This window comes from Puma concolor, chromosome C2 (assembly GCF_028749965.1).
Source record: "Puma concolor isolate L17-30 chromosome C2, mPumCon1.1.hap2, whole genome shotgun sequence".
Lineage (NCBI taxonomy): Eukaryota > Metazoa > Chordata > Mammalia > Carnivora > Felidae > Puma > Puma concolor.
In genome coordinates, this window is record NC_141675.1 from 116,735,257 (window position 1) to 116,746,920 (window position 11,664).

The 11,664-nt window shown below is 38.0% G+C and overlaps 1 pseudogene; it reads right to left on the bottom strand.

The window, feature by feature from the left end:
* Positions 1–854: 854 nt before the first annotated feature.
* LOC112849825 (small ribosomal subunit protein eS6 pseudogene) lies at positions 855–1,665 on the bottom strand (annotated as a pseudogene).
* Between the last annotated feature and the right edge of the window lie 9,999 nt (positions 1,666–11,664).

The following is an 11,664-nucleotide window of genomic DNA, read 5'->3' on the forward strand; positions in this document are numbered from 1 at the left end:
CTACAGCTAACTACCACAGCATAATAATTGATTCTGATTATAATAGAATCTGACTTCTGTATAAATTGATTGGTAAAAATAATTCAATGCATTCACAGGATATTTTATACAGTCAGACACACGCATATACACAAACGTGGTGTAGAGAAAACATATGCTATGTAACTTCAATTTTAGCTTATAAATTAATAAAGGTTTTAGAAAAATTATAAATGTAAGTGTGCAACAATCTTATAATACACAGACTTCCCTGTGTCAATATATATCAAGCTGTTACTAGAATACAGTATTATTATTTATTATTAGAAATTATCTTTTCCTAATATTTATTCTTTTCCTCTACCAGTCTGACTCATGCCTTTTCATTTCCCTTTTGACATCTCTTTTCACATGGTTCTTAAACATTGATGTTCTCCAGCATTGTAGACTCAGGTCTTTCTTCTTTTTTTTATAGTTTTGTCCCCCACATCCAATATCTCCTGATTTTCCATATATTTAACAATTACCAATAAACTGATGAATCCCAAATTCATAAAACAGTACAAATGCTGTTCTTTATTTTTAAACTCCACTAAACAGCATCTCTCCTTAAGATCCTTGGAAACTACTAACCTTTTTGAAATATCTTGTCACCTTACTCATGGAGAAATCCAGGATAAATAAGTTCCAAAAAAAAAAAAAAAAAAATAGTATCTCTACTAGTCCTGAAATAAAACCTGTTACCTAAAACAATCATTTAGTTAAAGTGCTGGGAGCAGGGAGAGACTAATTAGCAATATTCATTAAAAAATCATACTGTGTTCAACTTATTTTAGTAGGCATTACATGATAAACTATATTTTTGCTAGTCACTCATTCATTCATTCATTCTGATGTCTGATCTTATTCATTTGTTCCTCTTACAACACTCTCTTCTCTGACTGGACTCAGACTTTGCAGTAGAAGCTCTCGGCGAAGACAGCCTCTGTCTCTTGGCAATCTGTTCCTTGTGTTTTTCTTTGGCCTCCTTCATTCTCCTGGCCAAAAGCTTAGCATATTCTGAGCCTCTTCCTTGTTTTTCTTCTGGGGCTGCTTCTTCAAAGCAATGTGCCAACGTTTGTGTTGGAGGACACATGGAGTAACAAGATGCTGAATCTTGGATGCTTTGGGTCGAGGTTTCTTACCTTCTTGGTTTAGGGGCTTTCTCACACACACTGACAGACGTTATCTTCCTTCAAGAGATTGAAAACTTGCAGATTCTGCTAGCTCTTTTGGGCCCCAGACGACAAGGCACAGTAGTATCAGTGAGTCCAGGAATATCCTTCTCCCCTTTATTCACAATGACCCAGTTGACAACACTGAGATGGGCATCCACAATGCAACCCCGAATGGATTTGTGATTTCTTTCTCCAGTCCTCATTGGTCGGTAGCAGGAATGCCCCTTACTCAGCAGTAGGCGGACACGGCCAGTGTCAAAACCCCCTGCTTCATGGGGGAGCCTCGTTTGTTATTGCCACCAGTGATTCGGACCACGTAACCCTTCCATTATTCCCCTAAAGCATCAGCAGCAACTTCTGTGGCCATTTGTTTCTCATAAAACATACCAAGGTTGTGTTCATCGTCTACTTCAATGAGTTTCTGACAGCCAGGAGCTGGGAAAGAGATGTTCAGCTTCATCCTGAAGCAGCCCACTACCTGAGGTGCCAAGAAAAAGAGTTCTCTTTGTTCTTTATAATGGCATCAAAATGGCAGTCTCAGAAAAATCTTGCAGTAAAGAGAATAGGTTAGTATTACTTACCTCAGTGCTTTCCAATTTGAACCTCATAATGTTTTCCAATAATGCAACACATTTTAAAGTCTAAAAAATTAGGATTTTGTGTTATACACTCTAGGAAACCTTTGTGGAGACTTAAACCCTCCTTTGGAAAGACCTCCACAAAGTGGTAAGTCTGTGCCATGTGTGTGATACTTCAGTCAGTGGTGGCAGACACAGGTAACCTCTCCTTTGATACTTCAACTGGAAAATGTCTGGGGCTGAACTGGAAAGCAATTCAGTTCTGCCTTTTAACTGAAGATTCAAATGAACTCTGCTTTGGACAATTCTTATGAGGCACATGCTTGTTTTATGAAACAAAAAAAGAAACAACAAATATCTCAATGTATTCTCAATTGTCAAAAAATGAAGTAGAAACTACATACAAGTAAAACTGTGGAAAAATAGATGGCCTGCCTTAATTGTGTCCAATAAATATTTTAAAATTTCTTGGAGGTATTTAATTAAATGATGATTTTTTTTTTTTATATCTGCCTTTGTCTTACTGCTTTATTTATTTATTTATTTATTTATTGCTTTTTATGGGAGCTGAGACTTATGGAGCATGATTTTACATGCTTTTCATCTTAAGGATAATAGCCAGTTTTTCCTCTTGTAAAGTATGTAGAAAGGAAATAAATGGAATCAATATTTTTTTTAAAAGGAACTATCAAATCATGCACTCAGTGCAATCTTATTTTTGTTCTGATTTCTAAAGTAGTTTCACTTTGTAGATATGAATACTCACATATTAGAAGTGTAAGAAGAGACTATATTTTTTTCTAAAACTAGTTGTTTTTGCCTGTTACTACCAACTACTACTACTTTGTCACAAGAAAATCAATTCCCAAGATGTTCCTCAATTGTTTTCTTTGCACTTAATCAAAATTTTACACATTCCTAACATTAGAGGAATAAATGGAAACAAACCATCAAAATTACTGAGCTCAATAATGATATACATCACACTTCAAAAAAGTACAAACGAATTCAAGACAGAACCCTTTTAAATAGATGCCTCAGGAATCAAAATCTTAATGTCAGGCACTTATATTACAATAAAAAAAATACCAATTGTCAGCTACTTAGACCATAGAAGTCTCCTTTCATCCCATGAACACAACTAGATAACTATCAAATCATCTTACATGCCCCAGAAAGTGACCCGAAGACTGACAGAACAAGCTCCAGAACTAAAGGGAGAGAAGAGGCCACAATGAAGAAGGTAGTAAGTACAGAGATGGGGTTTTGGGGGAGAAGCAAAGTGCTGTGGAGAGGAGGGAGCTGTGGTCACAGGAAAGGGTGAGAGAGGGGCACACAGGGGAGCACACAGGAGAATGCTTCCTCAAAGCCACTGGCTTGGTAAACAAAAGGGGTGGAATTTCATGAGTTCTTGCAATCAGTGGAGCTTAAACCCTGGAGTTTTAGGGGCGCCTGGGTGGCGCAGTCGGTTAAGCATCCGACTTCAGCCAGGTCACGATCTCGCGGTCCGTGAGTTCAAGCCCCGCATCGGGCTCTGGGCTGATGGCTCAGAGCCTGGAGCCTGTTTCTGATTCTGTGTCTCCCTCTCTCTCTGCTCCTCCCCCGTTCATCCTCTGTCTCTCTCTGTCCCAAAAATAAATAAACATTGAAAAAAAAAATTAAAAAAAAAAAAAAAAAAAAAAAAACCCTGGAGTTTTAAAGGCCCATGAGCTTGGCTGAAAGGACACTGTGCTGCTCCTGGAGAAAAGACAGGTAAACAACCCAGGGGCAGACAGCATAGAAACAGCAGTCTGAAAAATGCCTGGGGCTCCCTAGGTCTTCTCAGAGTGTATCCCTAAGAGGCAGCATTCACAGAGATGCCTCTCTGGGAACAAAGGAGCTGACCAGTACTATTTCCCTCACAAGTTCCTCAACGTAAACACAGCGCCACCTGTGGGAAGCAACACAGCACTGCCATAGGCTGCCTAACTTACATTAACCCCACTCCCTTAGCTCCTATGGATCTGCCATAATCAATCAAGCTTGCCCCAGTCCCTCCCCAAGAAGACCAACACAAACCCTGCTCACACCACATCTCTGACCAGAGTTCTGCAGGGCTTCAGTTCTGGTGGAGTTGGTGTCAGGTCTCATTTAACAAGCAGAGCAGAGCATACCTAATTAAAACTCAACCATATTCAGGGCAGGGACCAAATACTGCCCACTACAGGCAAGGGTAGCCCTTGCAGATGATTGGCCTGAAGGATAGAGCAGTGAAAACACAACATAGAACACATGCACCACACACCAGATACACTCCCTGCTGTGCCAGGTCCTGGGCACTACAGGAACTCTTCTTCATAAGGCCATTACATTGAGAAAGAGTATAACTAGATTTTGTAACACGGGGGGTGGGGAGGGGGGAGGTAGAGACTTGCACAAAATGCCAAGACACAAAAATTTATTCCAAGTGAAAGAACAAGATAAGTCCACAGCCAGAGACCTAAGTGAAACAGATACAAGTAACATGCCTGATGGAGAAGAGAAAGCAATAATCATAAGGATTCTCACTGGGCTGGAGAACAGAATAGAAGACATCAGGGAGACCCTGATCACAGAGATAACAGTTGAAAAATAATCAATCAGAAATGAAGAAAACAATAACTGAGATTGTAAGCAGGATTGATGGAATGAACAACAGACTTGAAGAAGCAGAGAAATAAATTAGTGACATAGAAAACAAAATAATGGAAAATAATGAAGCTGAACAAAAGAAAGAATTATGAAACATGAGAATAGACTTGGGGAACTCAGTGACCCCATCAAACACGATAAAATTTATACTATAGGAGTCTCAGAAGAAGAAGAAGAGAGAAAAGGGGGCAGACATTTTATCCCAAGTAATAATAGCAGAAAACTTCCCTAACCTGGGGAAGGAAAAGGAGGCACAAAGAACTCCCATCAAAATTGAAACAACAGGCCAACAAGACATATTGTAATTAAATTTGTAAAATATAGTGTAAAGAAACTTGGCAAGTCAGAAGGGAGCAGAATGGTATATTCAATGTGCTGAATGGAAAAAATCTGCAGCCAAGAAAACTATACAGCAAGGCTATCATTCAGAATAGAAGGAGAGATAGTTTCCCAGACAAACAAAAACTAAAGGAGTTTGTGACCACTAAACCAGTCCTGCAAGAAATATTAAAGGAAGTGGAAAGACAAAAAGTGACAAAGACTAGAAAATAACAGAGAAAATCTCCAGAAACAATGGCAAAACTAGTAATGAAATAGTTATTAATACATATCTATCAGTAATTACTCTAGGGGTTCCTGGGTGGGTCAGTCGGTTAGGTGTCTGATTTTGGCTCAGGTCATGATTTCATGGTGCATGGGTTCGAGCCCCTCATCAGGCTCTGTGCTGACAGCTCAGAGCCTGAAGCCTGCTTCAGATTCTGTGACTCCCTCTCTCTTTATCTGCCCTTCTCCCACTTGCACTCTGTCTCTCTCTTTCTCTCTCTCAAAAATAAATAAACATTACAAAAATTTATATAAAAATAATTACTCTGAATGTAAGTGAACTAAATGCTCCAATAAAAAAAAAAAAAAAACCATAGGATATATGGATAAATAAACAAGACTGATTTGTATGCTGCCTACAAAAGACTCATTTTAGATGTAAAGTCACCTGCAGATTGAAAGTGAGAAAATGCCAAATATTTATCATGCAAATGGATGTCAAAAGAAAGCTGGAGTAGCAATACTTACATCAAACGAAGTAGACTTAAAAACACAGACTGTAAAAAGAGATGAAGAAGGGCATTATATAATCATAAAGGGACAATCAAACAAGAAGATGTAACAATTATAAACATTTATGCTTCTAAAATGAGGCACCCAAATATATAAAACAATTAATGACAAACCTGAAGTAACTCATTGAAAACAACACAATAGTAAGGGACTTTAACACCCTACTTACATCAGTGGACAGATCATCCTAACAGAAAATAAACAGGGAAACAATGGCTTTGAATGACACACTAGATCAGATGGACTTAACAGATATATTTAGAACGTTCCATCCTAAAATAGCAGAATGCACACTCTTTTCAAGTACACATGGAACACTCTCTAGAATATATAATACATGCTAGGTGTCAAAACAGGCCTCAAAAAATTTAAAAAAAAAGATTGAAATCATGCTATGCACCCTTTCTGACTACAACACTATGAAACTTGAAGTCAACAACAAGAAAAAATTTGGAAAGACCACAAATATATGAATGTTAAACAACATGGTACTAAACAATGAATTGGTCAACCAGGAGATAAAAGAAGAAATAAAAAAATACATGGGAACAAATGAAAATGAAAACAACAACAGTCCAAGATGTTTGGGATGCAGCAAAAGCAGTCTTAAGAGGGAAATATATAGTAATACAGGTCGACCTCAAGAACCAAGAAAAATCTCAACTACACAACCTAATCTTACACCTAAAGGAACTAGAAAAAAGATAATAAATGAAGCCTAAAGCTAGCAGAAGGAAATAAATCATACACATTAGAGCAGAAATAAATAATATAGAAGTAAACAAAAAACCCAGAACAGATCAATGAGACCAAGAGACCAAGAACTGGTTCTTTGAAAAAATTAGTAGAATTGATAAACTTCTAGCCAGATTTATCAAAAAGAAAAGATAAAGGACCAAAATAAATAAAATCACAAGTGAGAAAGCAGAAATAGTAACCAAAATCATAGAAATACAACCGATTATATGAAAATATTATAAAAAACTATATGCTAACAAATAGGACAACATGGAAGATATGGATAAATTCCTAGAAATGGTAGAAACTACCAAAACTGAAACAGGGAGAACAGGCAGATAACCAGCAAAGAAATTAAATCAGTATTCAAAACACTCCTAACAGGGGCACCTGGGTGGTCAGTTAAGTGTCTGACTTCAGCTCCAGTCATGATCTTGGAGTTCGTGAATTTGAGCCCCATATCAGGCTTTCTGTGTCAGTGCAGAGCCTGCTTTGGATCCTTCCCCCTCTCTCTCTGCTCTATGCCCCTCCCCTGCTTGGGCTCTCTCTCTCTCTCACCAATGGGTTAACAAAGCTTAGGGGGGAAAGCTGCCACAGGGCAATAGTGCTCAGTGTTAAAGCATAGAGCAGAAAGCCACTTCAAAAGGATGAAAGCTTGGGAGAACAAGCAGAGGCGGAAAGGTGCCACAGCAGGGTGAAAACGCCCAGAATTCATCATTAAGTAAAACAAAGCAGAAAGCAGAAAGCCACTACAGGGCAAAAATGCCCAGAGCTAATTAGCAAGAAAAATGCCTTGTTAACCCTGAGGCAACATGCTCTATCTGTCTTAGCCCCTAGAAAAGCTAAGATAAACAGACACAGTGCCTGGTACCTGAAGTAAATGGCTGTCTGCTTGGCACCAGTGTATTGACTCTAACCCCTACCAAAGCATACCTTTGAAGCCCCCTTTCTCTCACACGCATGAGTTAATGATCATTGTTTTATTGTCTCTTTCTGCATGTCCATGATGTATGAAAGCCTTCAGATCCTAATAAACACTGAGCAAAGACCCTTACTCAGGGCTCTTGTCTCCTCCTGGACATTTGCCTCTCTCATATTCAATTCTGTGCCTGCTCTCTTGCTGGACAAGAGAGAACTCCAGACTCAAAGTCTGTGAACAGAAAAATAAAGCTGGAAGCATCACAATTACAGACTTCAAGTTGTATTACATAACTGTACTGATAAAAAAACAGTAGGGCACTGTCACAAAAATAGAGACATAGATCAGAATAGATAGAGCAGAGCAGAAAACCCAGAAATGAACCCACAGTTACATGGTCAACTAATCTTTGACAAAGCAGAAAAGAAGATACAATGGGAAAAATACAGTATCTTCAACAAAAGGTGTTGGGAAAGCTGGACAGCAACATGCAGAAGAATGAAACCAGGACACTTTTTTACCCCATACACAAAAATAAGTTCAAAATAGATTAAAGACCTAAATGTGAGACTTGAATCAATAAAAGTCTTAGAGGAGAACACAGGCAGTAACCTCTTTGACATCAGCCATAGCAACTTCTTTCTAGATATATCTCCTGAGGTAAGGGAAACAAAATAAAAAACTAACTATTGGGACTTCATCAAAATTAAAAGCTTCTGCACAGTAAAGGAAACGATCAATAAAACTAAAAGGCAACCTACAGAATGGTACAGAATGGGAGAAGACATTTGCAAATCTTTCCTTTGCTGTGCAACAATGGAATATTACTCAGCCATAAAAAAGAATGAAATCTTGCCATTTTCAACGACATAGATGGAGCTAGAAAGTATTATGCAAAATGAAATAAGTCAGTCAGAAAAAGACACATACCATATGATTTCACTTATGTGTGGGATTTAAGAAACAAAATAAATGAGCAAGAGGGGAAAAAAGAGAAAGGAAGGCAAACCAAGAAATTGATTCCTAACTATAGAGAACAAACTGATCGTTACCAGAAGGGAGGTTCATAGGGGAATGGGTAAAATAGGTGATGGGGATTAAGGTGTATACTTGCTGTGATGACCACGGGGTATTGTATGGAAGAAGCTAATATGGAATTTAAGTAAAAACTTAATGTATATATATATATATATATATATATATATATATGTATATATACGTGTGTATATATACACACACACACATACACACACACACACACACACACATATATATATATATATATATATATATATATATATATATATGCATGTTCACGTTCAAATAGTTTCACATAGGAGCCAGATCACATAATTCTGTTGCATTAAAAAAGGAAAAACTAATTTGAAAATCTAATTTGAAAAATGTTATCACATTCCTATTAAAGGCGATATATTCATGTCTGTGATGAGATAAAAATTTCCCACCATTAAAACCCAAGGTAAAAATATTGTTTAAACTGGTATATCTAGGATACTTAACATTATTTTTTTTCCTTCCAGGTTCCCATGGAAACTTAAAGGGAAAGTGATAAAAAGGAACAAGATAAGAGTAAAAATAGAAAATAAACTTTTATATTATATGGTATATGCTTTAGGCAAATGTGGCTGCAGTATTTAAATATGCTATGATGACGCCATTTTAAGTGACACCTTAAAACTGAGGAAAATCAGAACCACCAGGTGGATGTTATTTAACAAGCAACACTTTATGTTTTCTAGTCTAAATAATTTTAATAATGTGAAGGTAGGTGGTTAAATAAAAATGGAGCAATGGAATTGAGTTTCCTGTCACTGAAAAAGGCATTTTTTTGAGCAACAATATTTACTTATATGTAGTGAAATAATTTCAACTTGTTAATAACAAAGAACTGTTTATATGCATCTCTAAGATTTGGATTACGCTATATTATACATAATTAGAAAACAAGTAAATTAGTATCAAACAAAGGGGTTTTGAAATTTTTCAAAGTTCCTTTATTCTTACTAGACTTTCATTATCTAACACTTAAATCTTTTTTTTTTTCAGGTTTATTTATTTTAAGAGAGAGACAGAGACAGAGACAGAAAAAGTGATCAGGAGAGGGGCAGAGAGAAGAAAAGAGAGAATCCCAAGCACAGAGCCCGACATGGCGCTCGATCCCACAGACAATGAGATCATGACCTGAGCCAAAATCAAGAGCCGGATGCTTAACCAACAGAGCCACCCAGGTGCCCCTAACAGTTAAATCTTATCACGTATTACCTTCTAGTTCCAATTTTTCTATGCTAGGGTAGAATAGCATCCGTTCCTGTCTGTACCTGTTTTTCTCTACTTAAACTTGTCCTCAGGAAGATCATAAGCCTCATGCTGAGCCCCCAACATGAAAATGACTATTTAAATGCAATAATGCGAGAGGAGAAAGGCAGCTCTGTTGGCCATCAAAACCCTTAAATTTACAGTTGACCTAGAGATTCTGTGTATACTAATTTTTGGTGAATTCAAAAAAATGTTTGTGGCATGCCAACCACATGACAGTCACTGGTTATTTACCGAAGATAGTTTTGAAAGAAATGCGTTTGCCTCCTGACTCCCAAAAGGAACTTATAATATAGTGGCAAAGGTGGACAATGAACAAAAAAGTGATTGCACAAATATTTAATGAGTAGGCTATATGAAAGAAACGTTCAAGTTACAGTGGAAGCTTTTATCAGGGCAATTTAACTTACCCTGAAAGTAAGGAAGACTTGTTTGAAGAAGTAATATTTGAGCTCTTTCCTGAAGGGTAAAAGGAAGTTAGCTAGGAAAAGAGGGGGAGTGAAATTTTCTTGCCTGTCTGCTTTGGGAAGCGTGGCATTCTTTTAATGGAGACCAGTTCTACTCCCAATTGAAGATAAGGTATACACTTCAAATACTCTTGAGAGAGATAACAACAGTGACTTGAAATGCAATTAAAGAATAGATATGTGATCGATATTTGATCTTTTACGAAGAGAAAAAATAGATTTTGATGGCCAAGTTTGCAGTGAAAGACAGAACCTTAGGACAACATTTGAAATAAATATGGGATTCCTGGGTGGCTCAGTCAGTTGAGCGTTCAATTCTTGATTTCAGCTCAGGTTATGATCCCAGGGTCCTGAGATTGAGCCCCACATCAGGCTTTGCATTGAGTGTGGAGTCTGCTTAAGATTCTCTCTCTCTCCCTCTGCCCCTCTTACCTGCTTGCACTCTCTCATTCTCTAAAATAAATGAAAGAAAGAAAGAAAGAAAGAAAGAAAGAAAGAAAGAAAGAAAGAAAGGAAGGAAGGAAGGAAGGAAGAAAGGAAGGAAGGAAGAAAGAAATTAAAAGGAACATAATAAAAGGGAAAGATGTAGAAATTCATTGAGTTTTCTTCAATAAACACTAACCTAGGCATTGTGTTGAGGATATTAACACATCATATATGAGTTTTTAGCTCTCAAGTATCTTACAATCTATTAGGGAGGTTGTTCAATAAATAGAGCCCATTCATGTAATACGGTAAGTGCTAACGAAGAAGACTGAACAGGATAATGAGAGAACCAAGAAGGAGGCACACAGAGCTGTGTCCCTGCTCTACTGCTCTAAAGTAGGTTCCTAGACCAGAGATCTTCTGAGCACCACTCTGTTAGTCCCCAAACTTTATGAGGACAGAAACTCCTTTGCTCAGGACCTCAGGCTATGTATCCCTTCATCTGGGTATTGACTTGTCTCCTTTAAAATCCTTTGTAGGGGCGCCTGGGTGGCGCAGTCGGTTAAGCGTCCGACTTCAGCCAGGTCACGATCTCGCGGTCCGTGAGTTCGAGCCCCGCGTCGGGCTCTGGGCTGATGGCTCGAAGCCTGGAGCCTGTTTCCGATTCTGTGTCTCCCTCTCTCTCTGCCCCTCCCACGTTCATGCTCTGTCTCTCTCTGTCCCAAAAATAAATAAAAAAAAAAAAAAAAAAACAACAAACGTTTAAAATCCTTTGTAAAGAAACTGATAATCTAGTGAGTACATGGTTTTCCAGAATTCTGTGACACCCCTCCCCCACAGTAAGTTAATCAAAGCAGAGGAGGGAGTTGTGGGAACCGCCAAACTGTAGTCAGTAGGTCAGAAGCACAGATTAACAACTTGGGCTTGCAACTGGCATCTGGAGTAGAAGACAGTAAAAAAAACTGAGTCCCTGAGCTGTGGAATCTAATGCTTTCCCTGGGTAGATAGTGCCAGAATTAAGTTGAATGATAGGACAGCCAGCTGATGTCAGGGCATTACTTAGTAGTACAAGGAGCTGCACCACTCTTCACCCCCACATTGAAAGTGGTGAGAGAACAATTAAGCACAACCAATCTATGCTACCTGGACTTAAAGAAGTAATTCTATATGGGGGATAGAGATGAACAAATATTAACTACAGGGGAGAGTGTGTTATT